Raw genomic sequence first — 20,694 nt, 5'->3', positions numbered from 1 at the left:
AACGTAGAGCCTATCACACCCGATAATCACGTGGTGTCTCAGCACGAAGAACTTTCGCAACGGTGCATACTCAGGGAGAAAACTTCTTGATAGTTAGTGAGAGATCATCTTAAAATGCTACCGTCAATCAAAGCAAAATAAGATGCATAAAGGATAAACATCACATGCAATCAATATAAGTGATATGATATGGCCATCATCATCTTGTGCTTGTGATCTCCATCTCCGAAGCACCGTCGTGATCACCATCGTCACCGGCACGACACCTTGATCTCCATCGTAGCATCGTTGTCGTTATGCCATCTATTGCTTCTACAACTATCGCTACCGCTTAGTGATAAAGTAAAGCAATCACAGGGCGTTTGCATTTCATACAATAAAGCGACAACCATATGGCTCCTGCCAGTTGCCGATAACTTCGGTTACAAAACATGATCATCTCAAACAATAAAATATAGCATCACGTCTTGACCATATCACATCACAACATGCCCTGCAAAAACAAGTTAGACGCCCTCTACTTTGTTGTTGCAAATTTTACGTGGCTGCTACGGGCTGAGCAAGAACCGTTCTTACCTATGCATCAAAACCACAACGATAGTTCGTCAAGTTAGTGCTGTTTTAACCTTCGCAAGGACCGGGCGTAGCCACACTCGGTTCAACTAAAGTTGGAGAAACAGACACCCGCCAGCCACCTGTGTGCAAAGCACGTCAGTAGAACCAGTCTCGCGTAAGCGTACGCGTAATGTCGGTCCGGGCCGCTTCATCCAACAATACCGCCGAACCAAAGTATGACATGCTGGAAAGCAGTATGACTTGTATCGCCCACAACTCACTTGTGTTCTACTCGTGCATATAACATCTACGCATAAAACCAGGCTCGGATGCCACTATTGGGGAACATAGTAATTTCAAAATTCCCTACGCACACACAAGATCATGGTGATGCATAGCAATGAGAGGGGAGAGTGTTGTCCACGTACCCTCGTAGACTGAAAGCGGAAGCGTTAGCACAATGCGGTTGATGTAGTCGTACGTCTTCACGGCCCGGCCGATCAAGCGCTGAAACTACAGCACCTTCGAGTTCTAGCACACATTCAGCTCGATGACGTCTCTCAAACTCCGATCCAGCTGAGTGTCGAGGGAGAGTTCCGTCAGCACGACGGTGTGGTGACGATCTTGATGTCCTACCGTCGCAGGGCTTCGCCTAAGCACCGCTACAATATTATCGAGGAGGACTATGGTGGAGGGGGGCACCGCACACGGCTAAGAGATCAAGAGATCAATTGTTGTGTCTAGAGGTGCCCCCCTGCCCCCGTATATAAAGGAGCCAAGGGGGAGGGGGCGGACGGCCAAGGAGGGGCGCTCCAAGGGGAGTCCTACTCCCACCGGGAGTAGGACTCCCTTCTTTCCTAGTTGGAATAGGAGAGGGGGGGAAGGAGGAGGGAGAGAGGAAGGAAAGGGGGGCGCCGCCCCCCTCTCCTTGTCCTATTCGGACTAGGGGGGAGGGGCGCGCGGCCCAGCCCTTGCCTCCTCTCCTCCTCTCCACTAGGGCCCATGTAGGCCCATTAAACCCCCTGGGGGTTCCGGTATGCTCCCGGTACTCCGGTAAAATCCTGATTTCACCCGGAACACTTCCGATATCCAAATATAGGCCTCCAATATATCAATATTCATGTCTCGACCATTTTGAGACTCCTCGTAATGTCAGTAATCTCATCCGGGACTCCGAACAAACTTCGGTACATCAAAACTCATAAACTCATAATATAACTGTCATCGAAACCTTAAGCGTGCGGACCCTACGGGTTCGAGAACTATGTAGACATGACCTAGAACTGTTTCCGGTCAATAACCAATAGTGGAACCTGGATGCTCATATTGTCTCCTACATATTCTACGAAGATCTTTATCGGTCAAACCGCATAACAACATACATTGTTCCCTTTGTCATCGGTATGTTACTTACCCGAGATTCGATCGTCGGTATCTCAATACCTAGTTCAATCTCGTTACCGGCAAGTCTCTTTACTCGTTATGTAATGCATCATTCCGTAACTAACTGCATTACCGAGAGGGCCCAGAGATACCTCTCCGACGATCGGAGTGACAAAACCTAATTTCGAAATACGCCAACTCAACATGTACCTTTGGAGACACCTGTAGAGCTCCTTTATAATCACCCAGTTACGTTGTGACGTTTGGTAGCACACAAAGTGTTCCTCCGGTAAACAGGAGTTGCATAATCTCATAGTTATAGAAACATGTATAAGTCATGAAGAAAGCAATAGCAACATACTAAACGATCAAGTGCTAAGCTAACGGAATGGGTCAAGTCAATCACATCATTCTCCTAATGATGTGATCCCGTTAATCAAATGACAACTCATGTCCATGGTTAGGAAACACAACCATCTTTGATCAACAAGCTAGTCAAGTAGAGGCATACTAGTGACACTATGTTTGTCTATGTATTCACACGTGCATTATGTTTCCGGTTAATACAATTCTAGCATGAATAATAAACATTTATCATGAAATAAGGAAATAAATAATAACTTTATTATTGCCTGTAGGGCATATTTCCTTCATGGGATGCACGGTGCTGATGTGGTGGTAGAGCGCCGGCGGCGGGCCTTCGTAGCCGCAGACGGGCACGGGGCATTTGCAGGGCGTGAGCGGACACACGCTCTGGTGATCGGCGAGCTTGTGGTAAGTGACGTAGAGCCCACAGGCTTCATGTAGGCACTCCACCCTCATCAACGAAAGGACGGAGTCCACCGCCGTGTTCCGCACGTCGAAGCCACCGCCGCGCTCGCACTTCTCGCACTGCCGCTGGTTCCCGGGGTGCTCGACGCGGCAGTGCACGTAGGCCAGGTGCCCTCCCTTGCACTGCAAAAATCAATCGAACATCACATCAATCAAGAAACCTGCACCTTGCTCAATCCGCCGAACGGACGAGGTGTATTCGAACCTCATACACTGCAGGCGTCAAGGGGCAGAGGCACAAGGGGCAGTGGAGCACGGTGAGGTCCATCGAGACCTTAGAGAGCTCCATCGTCGGGTCCTGTTCGGTCTGCATGATCTCGTCCTCCTCTTGCACAACCATCTCTCGACTTGGGCTGGGGTACAAAGCTTTACCGTCACATATTTTATACTACTTCAAGGTGCATTAAATCAACACATGCAAGTATTAAAAGGAGAGTCACGGCATGCATGCATGCGTTGTAATTAATGCATCGGTAAATGCAAATTATTGAAATATATCAAGTGCAGTGGTTTGATGTGTCGCGTCAACTCGTACATCAACGAGAAGTTTGATTATCCTCTCCCTCGCGGACTTAACTGCACATGCCTTTCGCTGTATGACAGGTTGGCCACACACCTGTCGGGCCCACCTGTCATACACGCAAAGGCAGGAGCGTTCCTCCCTCGCCCATGAGCGTGGTAGCTGGCAAGACTAGGAGAAGCTTTCACTACACGCTCTCCCTCCCGCACGCGGTGGACATGCAGCAGTTCAATCGGTGTCAGATGGCCAGAAGCGTACTATAGTACTCCTCCAGTGCAGTAGTACTCCATCATTGTTTGACTTCCCGAAGAGGCGAAGAGCCAAACGCAGCCCGGATGCTTGTGTGGCAGTTTCATGTGTAGAGTAGTCTAGGATAGCGTGTGTCGTGCCTGTAAGCTTAAAATCGTTCGGGTCGGCTCCATGCTATGTGGCCTTCTCGAAGTTTAAAAAAAATAGTATTCTGGCCCTACCTGTCACCCTGGTGATTGTAGTTTGCACGCTCATCTGGTCAAGACAGGAATATATATTTTAATTTGTTTTTTTCAAAAAGGGGGGACTCCCCAGCCTCTGCATCAGAATGATGCATACGGCCACATATATTTTAATTTGTGGTGGGTAAATGTTAGAGGTTGCAGCAAATATATTGTACACTATGGGTCTTTTAGCCAAGTTTAGAGGCAAGCATGTGGGGACAGTGCTATGATGTGTCGCATCAACTCGTGCAACGAGGAGAAGCTTGATTTTACTACATGCATTCTCCCTCGCCCATGCGTGCGGTTGCTCGCAAACGAGGACATGCTTTTGCTTAGTAGTACTTATACAACAAGCTATCCGCCCCGCTCGCGGTGGACGGACATGCAGCAGTGGATTCGACACTGTAGAAGCAGTAGTAGTAACATCATTGTTCGTCTTCTCGAAGAGGCGAAGAGCCAAGCGCAAACCGAACGTTGCAGTTGCGAACATTGGAGCACGCATATAGCCAGGCTCTTGCATGAGACAAAATTGCTATGTGAGCCCACTATTGTACTAGTACGTACAACTACTTGCTAGTATAGCCCTGTAAACCAGAAAGGAGTATTTGCGCTTCTAGAGATTTCAACAAGTGACTAGACTACACCGAGACGGAGTACATATGGAGCAAAATGAGTGAATCTGCACCGTAAATAAATACGTACTAGTTCTATCATTTTCCTCTCCGAGGTGCACAATATTGAGTATACTGACTAGTCTCTTTTTGACATGCATTTACGTTTTTTACACAATACAGACGCAAGCGCTCATATACACGCGCATACACTCACCCCTATGAATGCACACACGCACGGCACTATCATCTTGAAATTTACGAAGTCACCATAGGCACCTCGTCGTCGACGGGTCCATAGGTGCTTGAATGCCAAGGAGGGAGAGGGTAGTGGTTCCGAGACGTTGAACGGTCAATGATGCATCCTCAATTACATGCAGAGGGAATTAATTGGAGAAGCAGAATAGAGCCAGCACGATGTGAATGCAACAGAGTTTGGACTCTCATATAATAAAGGCACCCCACCACTCCAATCCATCTACTCCCAAGTCTCTGCGCAACACTGCTCACTCCAATCCAAGACCAAGTGACCAGAAGCCATAAGCACCTATGGAGGCGATGGACGCAAGTGGCAGTCGGCTATGCCAAATCATCCAAGGCGCCGGCCTGCGGCCCCACACCGCACAGCGTTTCCAGACGGTGCTGGTGACCGTAGGCATCGTAGCCCTCACCGACGCCGGCTTCGCCACTCGCATGGACGACATGATGGTCAACTCCATCCGCAAGTTCACCGCCGTCAAGAAGCGTGGAGACGACCTTGCCGTACTGCTCCAGCCCGCGTGCCCAAGCTCCTCATTGCCTGCCACCCTCATTGGCCTCCATGGTGACGAACTCTTTCAAGCCCTGGTGGCCCTGCAGGTGCCGGAGGTCGCGACGTAGAATGTGCACCTCAAGATCGCGCTCGCCGTGCAGCGCCTCGCCATGCAAGAAACCGTCGACCTGCACATCCACGTCTATGAGGAAATCATCTACATAGGCCACTACAAGGCAAGCGAGGACAGAAAGACGTTGGCCTTCTTCCAGCAGCTGGAATCTTTGGACGCCATTGTTCAGAAGCACGTCGACCTGGCCACGAAAGCCGCTGCTACTTAGGCGCCATTCGGTGCGCCGGCGACCTGAGTCGAGGAGGTGGACGTTGTCGATGGATGCATCTCTTCTTCTTGCCTCCTGTAACCAGCACTGCATCGCCTCGTGGCCTTAATGTTTTATTAGTATAGTACTCCCTCCGTTCCCAAATATAAGTCTTTCTAAAGATTCCAGCAAGTGACTACTACATACGGAGCAAAATGAGTGAATCTACACTCTAAACTATGTCTACATACATCTGTATGCTATATTCCATTTGAAATAGTATCTAAAAAGGCTTATATTTATGAACGGAGGGAGTATATGGCATTTTTATTCCAGTCGTAACGTTTTCACTGTGAGGTGGGGCCGCAGTTGAGCAAACCCACCCCGCCCACCGGGCATCGGCCGAATTTAGAATTAGAAGAGAGAAACGAGGGAGGAGAGCTAGCTGTAGCATGGACGCTGTTGTCAGATGGGACTCGTGTTTATAGAATAGGAGTACTGAGCACTCGTGCCTCTTTTTTTTAGGGAAAAATTAGTCGTATGTCTAGTACCACTAGTTGGGTGCGTGGGACCTATAGCTGTCATCACTTTAGGTCTCCTTTTTGAACCGCAGCTACGCTTCATAGTACATATTTTTTCATGCATTTATCCTCCTATATGTACTCCTAGGCTATTTCCACGTGCTCCCATTCGCCGACATGTGGGACATAGAGCATCTGGGTCGTAGTGCATGCACGACTCGGAGCATATGCCGGGGTACTTTACATTTCAGACCTCACGAATTACATGCAAACCCCCCGCAGAAGAATAAATAAATGAATTAATTACTACATGAAACCGGATTATTTTCGTGGAAACCGGAGCACGTTCATTAAATTTTGGACATAACACGTTTATAAAAAATGACCGGACCTAAACCAGTCTAAGGGCCTCTTTGATTTTTCCCGCAAAAAAAGGGCCTCTTTGATTTGCAGGATACTGAAAACACAGGAATGGGGAAAGTATGATGGCGATGAACCGAGACGAGGAGAACTCTAACTCAGTTAGAGGCTAGAGTTAGATTCTAACCCTGAACTAACTCTAAACCAAAGAGGTGTATGGATGGCAGGGTTAGATTGATAATAAATGCTCTATCTCAATCATTTGACTACTTTGGACCCTATTTCCTGCCGGATTTGGAGGGTGCTTGGATACGTTTTAGTTCCATGACTAAAAGTAGTGAGACTAAAACTTGCTAGCCTCATGCTTGGATCCAAATACTGAAGAGATAAATCAAGTTAATAATCATTTATTATCCTCCAAACCCTCCAATCCAGAACTCGCCTGTGTTAAAGGAGAGGAGTTAAATGAGGAGAGAGAGGACTAATCCACATTTTAGTAGGGGTACCCCTGACTAAAAAAAATTAGTCTCAAGACTAGTTTTAGCCCCTCTTTAGTCAGGGGGGCTTGGAACTTTAACCTCTTAATGAGACTATTTTTAGTCAGACTAAAATAAGTCCCTTGGATCCAAGCATCCTCTTGGTGTGGCCAGCTCTTCTGTGGCCTCCTCCTACTCACAACTGACATAAACGAACCATCTATACAAATCAAGCATGCAAAACATGATAATTTTTACTTTGTCCATACAAATGAGATATCCCACTTAAACATACAAGTCGTCAATTAAGCTTCACAAAATAAAAAAACACTTCATCAAACAAAGAATGAGCTAACTCATCACGGAAGTCATTCACGATAGGGAGGGAGCCCGGAGCCCCTCACGCACCGAGGGAGGAGCTCACCATCATCGCTTTAGAGGAAGGCTCTGTAGAGCCCAAGCCCCGTGAACCCCACTGACGTCGGCCCTTGCGAGTTGAGGTCGACACCGGCATGGGTAGCAGGGCCACTTGCCGCCGACTGGGGACTTAATCTTTGGGCCTCTAGAAATAATGCAAGCCTGTAACTAAAATACCTAGAAAGATGAACTGAATCTTTGGGCCTCTAGAAATAATGCAAGCCTGAAACTGAAATACCTAGAAAGGTGAACTGAATCTTTGGGCCTCTAGAAATAATGCAAGCCTGAAACTAAAATACCTAGAAAGGTGAACTGAATCTTTGGGCCTCTAGAAATAATGCAAGCCTAAAACTAAAATACCTAGAAAGGTGAACTGAATCTTTGGGCCTCTAGAAATAATGCAAGCCTGAAATTGAAATACCTAGAAAGGTGAACTGAATCTTTGGGCCTCTAGAAATAATGCAAGCCTGAAATTGAAATACCTAGAAAGGTGACCTGAATCTTTGGGCCTCTAGAAAGATTTATTACCTCCTCAAGCAGCATCAAACAATTCCATGCGTGCACCACAAATCTATACCAAGTTTGATCAGGATCTACTTTTCCAAATCAGAATTAGCGCTAGAGCAAGCAAGATCAATGATATGGCCGTGAGACAGAGAAGGAACGAACAAACTCACCCCTCTCGCGACCTCCCTGGTAGATGCGCCGCCGCCACGCACGACAGAGGGAGAAAAACGACTGGTGAAGGGGGAGCGGGGCGACCTTCAAAGGCCGGAGGGAGAGGGCGGCCGGAGTAGGCCGGCGGAGGCCGGAAGGAGAGGGCGGCCGGAGGAGAGAGAGGGCGAGCGCTTGGGGGCGGCCCTATGGGGAACAGAGAGGAGTCGTGCGAGAGGGGGGGAGCGATCTGGTGCGGGCAGGGGAGATTTTTTTAGTTCTCTTTTAGTGGGCCCGAGGATAACTAACCCAATTAGAACCTCTCCACCGGGCTAGTTTTTTTAGCTGGGTTAGAGCAAACTAGCTCAAACTAACCCCTCTTGTTTCGATAATTTGAGGCTATTTCAACCCAAACTAGCTCTAACTCAGGGATCCAAACAAAGAGGAGTGTTACTGTACATGCTACAGTGTGGACCGTAGCACATTGTTTTTTATGGCCATATCACCACATTGTTTTCTACTGCTGGTTCACTGGGCTACCGTGGTTCGCACTGCTGGTTCACTGGGCTGCCGTGGTTCGCACTCCTCTGACCTGAGTAGTACTCCCTCCGTTCCTAAATATAAGTCTTCGTAGATATTTCACTGTGGACCACATACGGATGTATATAGATGCATTTTATGTGTAGATTCACTCATTTTTCTCCGTATGTGGTCCATAGTGAAATCTCTCCAAAAACTTATATGTAGGAACGGAGGGAGTAGTATAGTACTAGTATATACCACATCATTCTTTGCTCCTTCTTACTACTCCGACATGTGGGAGATCCAGCATCCAGGTCGACGTGTCATGCACCAGATTAGAGCACGGAACGGAAGGGGGGCATCACCCCGGTCGGAGTGCCAGTAATTCATGACTATAGTGAGTGGTCATATCACAAGTCTTTCCAGTAGTAACGCACCGTCAAATTGCACAACCCCACTCTCTCACCCTCCTCGCCTCTTTGTCAAACCGCGTACCCGAAAACTGCCGCGCGTACTGCCCGGGAAAAGCCCCGCCCTCAACTTTTAACTACGCGAAAATAGTTCGAGCTTGTTCGTTCTATATAAATATAGTACTTACTATATGTTTATTCACACGTGGGGTTGTTCAATGAACGGAGGGGCGGGGAGCACAAGTGAACAATACTGTAGTACTACTAGTAGTAAGTAGGAGTCGTACAGTAGTCACCTTAAATAGAGAGTTTCTTTTCTTTAATGCCACATACACAAATTGAAACGCCTGTTGTGGAGAGAAAAAAGATAATCACTCCACTATATATGGACGCAGGGGCCTGGGCGCTTGCTTTACTAGGGTTGCTCTCTTCATTCTCTCATCCTCTCCAAATATAAACAAGACAGCGGTAGCGACATTTTCTCTCTGCTCACCGCTGGTCATAGATCCGGACGGATCCCATCGGCCGGTGTGTGTAGAGGACTAAAAGGTGCATCGTTCACGCGGTCATTGCCTCCGAGGGAGGAAACCCACAGCTGCCGGAGGGGCCCGATCCTCTGCCCATGCCGTTCTCTCCGACACAGCGCAGCTCGGGAGGTCCTCCGACCCTTCTTCCTCCCTGCCGTATTGTCTGCAGATCCGACCTACCGCCGCCGACATCCCGGAGACCCTCAGGTATAAGTTCTTCGAAAGCGGCCTTGCTCTACTGCCCCTGCTCCCCACGTGTCTGCATGTGCATCTTTTTCTACTCCCATCAGCTCTTCCAAAGCCACCTAAATTTTTAGTATTATTAGAGGTAAAGCTACTTCATGCATTCGAATCTAGGGCTTTGTTCAAACAACGAAGAAAGGGGGGAAAGTTGTAGCATGAATCTAGGACTCACTACAAAAAAAATACACTTCCGTGATGATACATGTTTGTCACAGTAGGTCGCGTTTTTTGTCATGCATGTACATCCATGACAAATTTATGACAGAATCAAGATAGTCATACCTGTGCTGTCGTAGAAGTGTTCCATGACATTACCAAAATTATCATCATGGAAGTGTCCACTTCCATGACGATAAATCGCCCGTCACAGAAGTTCTTTCATCAAGGGTGACCGACACATGGCATCGACCGTAACGGAATACCGTTAAGCTATCGGGTCGGGTTTTGGATCTGATAGCCCGTTAACAGCCCCGACCAATGGGGATTTTCCACATGTAAAATCATCATTGGTTGGAGGAAACACGTGTCGGCTCATCATTGGGACAGATGTCATCCACTCACTGGACAGAAGGCGCCTATGATACGTCGACACGTGGCACGGCCCAACAGTGGCCCATTCCTGTGAAAAGGCCAGCCCGTTTGACTTGGTCAAAAGCTGGCGGCCGGCCCATGGAAAGCTTGTTAACGGCCTGTTAGCATATAGCCCATTTACAGCCCGCTAACCCAAGGCCCATTACGCCCTATGCGAATTAGGCCCAATAGCGTCATCTGGGCCATCCAATATGATTCCAGCCCATTTTCACTTCTGGCCCATGTATGGCCCATGACGTCTTTCGGCCCATATGAGGCCCTTTGTAATTCTTGGCCCATTAGCGGCCCGTGCTGAAACTGGCCCATAATGAACAGTGTATTACTTTACACCCATTAACGGCCCACGGTGAAACTGGCCCATAATGAACAGTGTAACACTTTATACCCATTAACGGGCCGTTATTCCGTTGGGCCATTTCCAGCCCAAGTTAACTTTCAGCCTTCTGAGGGCCCATTTATTCTTGGGCTCATTTGCAGCATTCAGTTACTTATGGCCCATTACTGTCATTTTCTACTTGTGGGCCAAATTCAGCCCGTCGTTACAGTTGGCCCGTTTGTGGTCCGTTAGTCTGTTGGGCCATTTTCATAGCATCACCAAATACGGCCTATTAACGGCCCGTTATGGTCAGCCCATAAAACGTACGATTTCCATTATAGGCCCGTCTACGGCCCATTAAAGGCCCGTACAAGACCCATAAATGAGTCGGCGGCCCATGGATCCTATGTGACGTAGAAGGCCCATGGATCCTGCGAGACGTAGAAGGCCCATGGATCCTGCGAGACGTAGAAGGCCCATGGATCCTATGAGACGTAGAAGGCCCATGGATCCTACGAGACGTAGAAGGCCCATGGATCCGACGGCCCGTGAAGGGCCATGGTCAGGCGAGTTGGCCCCCGTTTGAACGATATAGCATATTTAAAGAAAATTATCCTACTCAATACTATCACCTCGAAAAAGCATACACTATACAACAACGAGATCAAGGCATAGAAAGGTAGAATAATCCTACACTATACAATAAAGAAATTATAGCCGATTATACCCACTGGGCATTATGGTTCGGCACAGGTGATAATAAAGCATACACAAACAGCAAATTACATACACTGGGCAAATACAGCTCATACATCATGGATGCGCATCAACTTAACTCCATTTGAACTATAATCTCTTCAGAAAATAGGATTGGCCAGATTCAGATAGCACAAATTTCAGTCTGCAAAATCTCCAATTCCTTCGTGGTTACCTCGGTGTCTTGTTTCATTTTTTTGACTCCTGCATCTAATACCTGCATGTCCAGTCTCAAGTTGTTGATTATACATTGACAATCATGTACACGTTGTCTTGCCACCTCTAGTTGATGCTTGAGAACATCAGCACATTCCAATTCCAATCCATAATCATTTGGTAATGGCCATGCTGCACTGCTCGCAGATTTTTGTGTTGATGTCACTTCATCCTGAAATGTTTCTGTAAGTACACATGACTAGGGCAAAAATATAGTTACAACAGTGAAGTGAACAAGACACTATTTTGTACTACATGGCAAAACAGGACTAACAATAATGTTACACGTCACTTTCACAAAAACAATGTTACACCTCATGAAGCATAAGCAGGTGATATTTTAAAAATTATAAAAAAGATAGTCTGTGCAGCCTGCATACAGAAATCCCTCCTAGCTCACCAGAGGAGCATGATGTTGGGGCCCAATCGAAAACACAGACAAGTTACAAATTTAGACAGCATGTTGCGTATAAGTAAGCAAGCAGTTGGCCATTCTGTACCTCAATTAAAGTCTTAGGGAGCATAATGAACAGCAGAGGGTTTCATACAAACATACTACAGCAGGCAAAACTATGCAATCATTAGCGTAGTATAAACTAGATTGTGAGCCTCATGCAATAATAGTTGGTTAATAGACTTCAAAGCTTCAGGCACACTTCGGCAGAGTAATTAAATGGTAAGGCCTTTAATTATGTCAACTAATAGTGATACAAGTACCGAACATCAGGCATAATTATTTGGGCATCTCATTAAGTGAGGACAAATAAAGCAATTGAAAAGAGAAAATTAACTATGCCTGAAACAAACAAGGAATTGAACTGTTGAGTTGCATACAGTGACTTACCTTAGCAGGTTGAAGAGGCTCAGCGCAGCTCCTACTTCTCTTGCAAGGCTCCTTCCTAACATCTTGTACTTGGAAATTCTCAATCTTATCTTCATTGCACCCCCTCTGAAAGGTGACACAAACTAGTTACTCGTCTCCTTGGAAGATAAATATGCATACTTTCCAGTCTATGAACACAAAAGGATGAGATTATAACAAAACAACACCACATAATGAAACATGCCGCATCTCTTGCACTTGCACACAATGACATGAGCATTTACTATGTCAGCACTATGTAAAAACTAGGCATACCTTTGAACTGGATCTCCAGGTACTCTTGGAGAGCCTACTGTAGTGTACAGCCAAACCTTTATGTCACCTATGAGTTAGACAAGGCCCCACTACAGCAGCCCTTAGTGTTTAAATCGTTGACAAGCTCTGTTAGAGTGTTAGGTCAAGAACAGCAAGTAATCAAAGCAAACAGTCCTAGTATGGCTGGCTGATGCAAACAAGCAATTGAACAGATGTGTGAGCAAATCTTACATATCAAGAAAAGAAGCAAAGAAGGAGGCTTAAAGACCATCACTTGACTGGCCAGATTTAAGGGGCATTTAAACATCATGTGCAACCTATGAACTAACATAAACATTGCATATTCCAGATTCTACAATGGAATGCACATATATTAGGTTATGCCATGTATGATGATGCCTAAATGTACAGATAGCAGGCAGGAGTGATTCATCATTGCACGCACAATTGAATTGCAGGTTAAGGGCCAGTTCGATTCCGCCTTTTCAGGGCATATTGTCAAAATAAGCCATAAAAGATGTAAAGAAGTCATTTTTGAGTTATGGGCTTGGGCTTAACTAATTTCTCTTTGGAGGGGGGTGTTTCGGGTAGAACCTCACTAAAAATTGAAGGGAAGGGGAATAGTGAAATGACTCTGTTGTCTGCCTATATTACACTCAAAATGCAACTGCTGACGCCCGTGTCACACCTGACCCTCAAGTAAAAACAAACACGCAAGCATTCATTGCCCTGCCCGCTTGCATCTCCTCTCCCGTTTCCCTCTACCTCGATCCCCTGCCTGCAGCACTAGGGTTCCTCCAGTGAGCCGTCGCCACTGGTCCCATCTGGCCTGGTCCTCGACGATGCTATGTCCAGCTAGGCTACATGGTCGGCGGGTAGGGGCAAATCTCCCTGGCTGCTCCTCCCTCTAGCGCCGCCCCTCATTCTCATGGTCTCCAGCAGCTGCTCCACTGTGGTTCGTCCAACGCACTACTCCGACGGGCGCTGCACAACTACGGCTGATGCCACACTACGGCAGAAGGCACCTTGTTCCCCCTCCCCTCCTCCCAGGCCATGGCCTTGAGGTGCTGTTGAAGGATGAGCTCATCCAACAAGGTGAGGATCTCCTCTGATTTCTTGCTAAATTTTCATTCTGATCCACTATACAATGAATTGCTATGAGCTGCTTCTGCTGCTGCTATATGATGCATTGCTATGAGCTGCTCCTGCTGCTGCTATATGATGAATTGCTATCAGCTGCTGCTGTATGATGAGTTGCTATGAGTTGCTGCTGCTTCTATATGATGAATTGCTATGAGCTGCTGTTGCTGCTATATGATGAGTTGCTACAAGCTGCTCCTGCTCCTGCTATATGATGAATTGCTATGAGCTGCTCCTGCTGCTGCTATATGATGAATTGCTATGAGCTGCTCCTGCTGCTGCTATATGATGAATTGCTATGAGCTGCTGCTGGTATATGATGAATTGCAGACTGCTGTTGCTGTATGATGAGTTGCTATGAGCTGCTGCTGCTGCTATATGATGCTTTCAGGTGGTGCAGCTATATGATAATAACCAGCCACTTGGACCATCGAATTTCAATAAATAATTGTTCTTCATTTAAATGTGGGTCATGTGTTCTTCGTTTAAATTAGGCAATGGGATCTCTATGGAAAACATTGGCCAAAGTAGATTGTGCCAAGTAGATGGTATCTTTGTATTTGCATTTTGAGAAAATAGTGATGGTATGTTTTCCTATCATATTAATTACTGCACTAGGTTCAATTTGTGATGTTTGCAAGTCAAATTAATTTCCATATGGGAAGCAAAATGAAAAATATATAATGCAATCTAGACTTTCCACTGATCATACCAAAAATAAGCTAAAAACGCAATGAAAAGAATTGGTTGGCTTATTACATGGAGCTTATATTCACAGGTGCTTATTTTCTTAGGATAACTCATAATAACTGTCCCTAAGAAACTTGGCTAATAGAACTGTCATACAAATAACATGTCACGATGACTGCAATGGAGGAGTGATGTACCATAGCACACTGTATAAGCTCACCGCTGCCTCTCCTTTTTTTGCGATGTTCCATGAAATTTCCACATACATCTTGTACTTTTTCATTGTGTAACCCTATCTGCAAGTTGACACGGCTAATTTCAGACATCTCTACATGATACTACATTGCATATCCCTTGCACATATTTAAACCACCAATTAACGATTGTGTGTGTACCATAAACTAGCCATGACTCTGTATGCTGGACTAGCAGGCACTCTAAGCGAGCCTAATGTAGTGCACTGGAATTCCTACATGCCACCTACAATTTTGTGTAATGTACTGCCCCTGTTCCTAAATATATGTCTTTGTAGAGATTCCAGTATGGACCACATACAGATGTATATAGATGCATTTTCGAGTGTAGATTCACTCATTTTGCTCCGTATGTAACCTATAGTGGAATCTCTAGAAAGACTTATATTTAGGAACGGAGGTACAAGGTAGTATCATGTATGACATCTACATATCTAATTTAGCAGCCAGTAGTAGAAATCATTATCTGGACAAAGGGATTACTGGTCGAAAATCCTAGCAAAGCACGCTGGCAGGCACAGAACAATACAAGAGAGAGAGATGCGCTTACAAGATCATAGCAATGCCTCAGTCCAGGATCTTGGTTGGCCAAGCTGTTAGATCCAGAAGAAACATCGTCCTTGTAGTTTTTGTCAGCTGCATAACAGGTAACAGCGACTGGTTAGTATATTTGAAGTACATCGGGCAGGTGATGTTGGACGGATTTAAAGGTGACAAGTACCTAGGCCGTGGCGGGTGCTTGGCATCTCTCCAGACTGTGGGAATCAGGTTAAAACGTCGAGGGTGATGATGCTGCGCTGGCTGTCGGGGTCTGCTAAGGAGATTTAGAACCGTCGAGTAGGGTGTTTGTGGAGCGGCTCTGGTAGGGTGGACTACGGTGTGGGTGAAGCGGATCTGTGGCCGTGGACGAGGGCGTAGGTGAAGCTGCTCCGGTGGTCGGGTTAAGGATGGTGTCGGTGACGCGGATCTGTGGCCGTGGACGGGGCGTCAGAAGCTGCTCCGGTGGTTGGGTTAAGGGTGGTGTCGACGATGCGGATCTGCGGCCGTGGACAGGGCGTCAGAAGCTGCTCCAGTAGGTTGGATGAGGGTGTGAGGAAGCGGATCTGAGGCCATGGACTTGTGAGTTGGCAAAGCGGCCCCGGTAGGGTTGAGAATGGTATAGGCGAAGCTACTCCGGTAGGGTTGACGATGGTGTCGGCGAAGCAGCTCCGGTAGGGTTGAGGAAGGTGTCGGCGAAGAGGATCAGAGACCGTCGATGGGGGCGTCGGTGGGGCGGCTCCGGGGGGTGTGGACGAAGTGTCTTCGGTGGGGAGTACAAATGAGCCGCTGCAGATGCGCGACGGTTGACGAGAGTACCGGTGAAGCAGATCCGGCGACGTGGACAAGGCCGGCACTGAATGGGTTGTGGTACAATGGTGGATGAGCAGTCTACTTGTTTCTAGGGGAGGTGGGAGGGGTAGATGCGGCCGCAGAAGCAGATCCGGCGACATGGACGCCGCTGGCAGTGAATGGGCTATGGTACGCCGGTGGATGAGTAGTTTAGGGCTTCGAGAGGGGAGGGGAGAAAGGGCGATGAAGTACGGACGGCGTGATGTAAGATGCTCTGGTGCTGTGGAGTTAGTCGTTTTTGTGGGAATGGGAGAGGAAATGGGGGTGCCGTGTAGTGGGGGGAACCGGAAGTTACCAAAGCAGCCCCGACCTATCACGTAGATGAGGGCGGTATTGTAACTGTTGGTCTCCATGCACCAAGGACAAAAGGGGGATTTCGCATGCTAAAGACTAAGGTGGCGGAAATTTTAGAAGGAGGCGGGAGATTTTGCCGCTCGCGGGATCGTTCGTATCCAGTTTCAACTAATTTTGGACCGTGCTAGTGGGAAGGTCATGCTAGACAGTGTACACGGGGCATGCGTCAGCAGTTAATAACTGGTGTAAAGTCCACCCCAGAAAAAAAGACAATAACTCGGGATGATGCGCCGATAACTTGGACGTTCACATGGGCGCGACCAATCATACGGGTGTAGTGGCGCGTTCACAAAAAAAGGGATCAAACACTCAGCCTATGTATTTCTCGTGTAAATAGATAATTTAGTGCCATTGGTTATTTACTTTAAACATAATGCATTGACGTGTTAGTGTAGAGGCGCACAAAAAGAAATGGATATTGTAGTTAGCTACTTAAAAGTGTTACCTCATATGATTACATAGCCTCCATTTCATAAATTGCGTACCCGTTGAACTCATATATGAATATTACATATATTACTTCAAAATAGAAACTTAAATCATCCAAGACTAATGAATTTGAATGCAAGAGTAACAATGGTGCATGTGCATGATAGCTACATTGGTTGTTTGAAGAAACATCACTGTAACTTTGGCATGCACAACTGAAAAGGTTTATTTAAATAGAAAAAAATGTGATATGTGAGTGTCCAATCTTTATAGCGTTGAATCGATATTGTACCTTTGGCCACGATACGAAGTAGATATCGACTTATGTTCAAGCGATGCACGCCCATGATCGCTAGATAGTGATACGTGAATGAATTGTGCAATCTCTCTCACACGCATACATATCTCATTTCCCTATGGGCATCGGTATCACACACGCGCACTTCGTGTATTTCTCTCCCTCCGTCAGGGTTAAATTCGTCTTTCTACCCCGTCCTACAAGTCTCTCACACATAAACACACACGCTTTCTATGTCTAACACGCCCACCCCTTTAATTCCGCGCACCCACAGCCACTAATGTCTCAAAGTATAATAATGTCTCTCACACATATGCTATCTACCTATCCCTTAATATAGCTAGATATGTGTCACACAAACTCCTTCTCCCTACTAGCAAGATGCCCATGCGTTGCACGGAACATCAAGATGCATTTGTATGAGAAGTTTCTCTTGTGGGAGAAAAGCATGAACGAGGGAATGCCTTATTTGCAAATGCGGAGAGGGGTGTGGGTATATTTTTGCAAAATTGCCATATTTTCCTTCCTGTCCATCGGATATAAATCGGATGGCCTATATTGCAAGATGGCAGGAACACCATCATCACCAACTCTGTTTTTTATAAGAGTAGAGATATGTGAGTGTCACTGCCCCCCCCCCCCACACACCCACACTTCCCAACACCGAAGGAGTAGGGTGACACCTCGATCTTGATACTAATCTATCGACTGGCTTCTCTCTCAAACATACACACACACACACACTACTCGGCACCGAAGGAGTAGGGTGACACCTCGCTCTTGATACTAATCTATCGACTGGATTCTCTCTCAAACATACACACACACACACACACACACTACCCGGCACCGAAGGAGTAGGGTGGCACATCGATCTTGATAATAATCTATCTACTCCTCTTTCAAACACACACACACACTCGCTAGTTGTGCCTCTGTGCCTACCGTGCACACTCTCGATACGTCTTTATCTCCCTCCCACCCACCCCCCACCCCCCCCCCAACAATGACAGCAGAAGGGTGACAACTCGATCCGATCATAATCTGTCAATTGGTTTCTCTCTCAAACATTGTGTCTCGGTGCCTCGCTCGGTAGCCCCCTCGATATGTAGACTTCTCGCGCGCGCACAGCTATAGTGACGATGACGCTGAACCCAGTGTGCCTTGTTTTTACCGGCCTCATGTGATAGTTTTCACCCTGTTTTCTGTTAATTAACAAGGCAACCTTTTTGTTGTTACTACTAGTGAATCTGAAATCATTCGGGGCAGACATAAAATATATCACTTCAACCCAATTATTGCAGCAACTATTTTAAAAGAAATTAGCTAGCTACCCATGCTTTGCACGGAACATCAAGATGCATTTGTATGAGTAGTTTATCTTGTGAGAGAAAAGGCTGAACGAGGGAAGGCCTTATTTGCGAACGTGGAGAGACGTGTGGGTATATTTTTGCAAAATTGCCATAGTTTCTTTCCTATCCGTTAGATATAAATCCGACGGCCTATATTGCAGGATGGCACGCACACCATCATCACCAGCTTTGTTTTCTACTCCCTCCGTCCGAAAATACTTGTCATCAAAATGGATAAAAATAGATGTATCTAAAACTAAAATACATCTAGATACATTTCCTTTTATCCATTTTGATGACAAGTATTTCCGGACGGAGGGAGTATTTGTCTTTTTAGAGATTTCAACAAGTGACTATGACCGGATCTTACCAACATACACAAAAAAGTAGTCCATAATTTTGATGTTACCCTCTTTTCTTGGCGGTGCAGTGCCATCTGGATACCTCATAAATAAATCAAGGACAAATCTGACCCCTTCCTGAAAAGACATACGTAGCAAAATGAGTGAATCTACACTCTAAAATATGTCTACATACACATCCGTATGTGGTAGTCCATTTGAAATATGAAAAAGACAAATATTTAGGAACGAATGGAGTATATATAAGAGTAGACATGGAGATATATCTCCAGCATGGTCTACAACAAAAATGTGTTGGGCTGGTTAGCGCCGGATGCTCGCAACGCGATGACATGAGTTCGAATTCTGTCTTTTAACTTTAGATTTCTATATTATATATTACTCTACTTATTTAATATGTATATATACTTCTTTCGCTACTATACTGACAGTGGAACCCACAGAGTACTTAGAATATTAAGGATGGACTTGTTTCTTTTTAACTTTTTGTACGAAGCTGTAGCCACCCTGCAAGTCACGTGTACATTGTACATGCAATTAACTTTTTATAGAGGGACAATCATACATGCAATTAACTCAAATGGATTGGATGCCACTCTATTATTTCCAGCATAAAGAGCATCTCCAACGGCAGCCGGCAAATTTCCTCCCGCTTCCTTCCGCGGAGGACGACATCAAACGCCAGCGGCATACATTTTTACAACTCTAACCAACCAGATGAAATTCGTGCAAACACGGACTGATTTCATATAAGCATGAAGGATTTTGTATAAAAAAGCCGGATCTTCATATAAACATGATGGATTTCATTACATTTACATGAATTAAGAGGTGCCAATCCGGCTCTCTTGTATAATTAATACTCCCTCCGTCCGGAAATACTTGTCCTAGAAATGGATATATCTAGACTTATTTTAGTTCTAAATGGCCGCCCGCGGATTCCTTTGTCTTCCTCGTGTCCGTCAGACACTTGCGGGGTTGACGAAGGTCCTCGGAAGAGACGAAGCAGCAAAGAAACCACCTGAATCCGCGATCGTTGCCTCGGTGGTGGCCTTCATGGGTCCCAAGTGGCGGCGGCCTCCCGTGTTCTACTTCTCCTCGATGATGGCGGCGGATAGGGAGAAGCTGGCCACCAACTCGTCGCTCTCCATGCACCTGGCTTTCGTCTCTGCCTGCATGGCGCTGCCGCATGAACGGGAGGCGCGCCCACAGACACGAAAGTTGCGGCCACCGCAGACACTGGTGGCGTGGTATGACGCGGCAGCGATGGCGCCCGTACGGGCGTGCTCGCCGCCGTGCCGGCGTGGAGCAACTCGCCACTCCTCATCGAGCTGAACTGGAGCGGCGAGTTGCTAAACCACGCGCCTTCTTGGGGCGGCAACTGGCTCTGTCGGGCCAAGCGAGGTTGGTGAAGCACCGAGCGACCTAGCCGGGTAATATGCCGGAGAACGGCTCATCGGAAGCCATCGGAAGGGTGGAGAAAATGGTGAAGGAGGAGATGGGGGAGGGGTGGAGGGGTGCGATTCTTGCCCGCTGTCTGTCTGGCCTCGTGTAAATAGAGGGCGGACGGTAGGAGCTTGGTCGGCGTCTGGCCTCGTTTAAACTGAGGGCGGACGGGAGGAGCTCGGCCGGTGTTGCGTTTAATTCCGGCCCGCTCATGAACGGACGTGTGGCCGGAGTAGGATTCTCGGTTTACATGCGGGTTTAACGGAGGGGTTTAATGGAGGCACTGGGCGTGCAGCGGGCAGCGCAGTACTATTCGATTTGACAGCATTAATGAGCCGTCAAATCACAAAGGCCCTCGCCTCTCGTGAAACCGACCAAGCTAGACTGCC

This window comes from Triticum aestivum, chromosome 1B, assembly GCF_018294505.1.
Source record: "Triticum aestivum cultivar Chinese Spring chromosome 1B, IWGSC CS RefSeq v2.1, whole genome shotgun sequence".
NCBI classification, from domain to species: Eukaryota; Viridiplantae; Streptophyta; class Magnoliopsida; order Poales; family Poaceae; genus Triticum; species Triticum aestivum.
The sequence above is the reverse complement of the archived record's forward strand: the minus strand, read 5'-3'. Positions refer to the sequence as shown.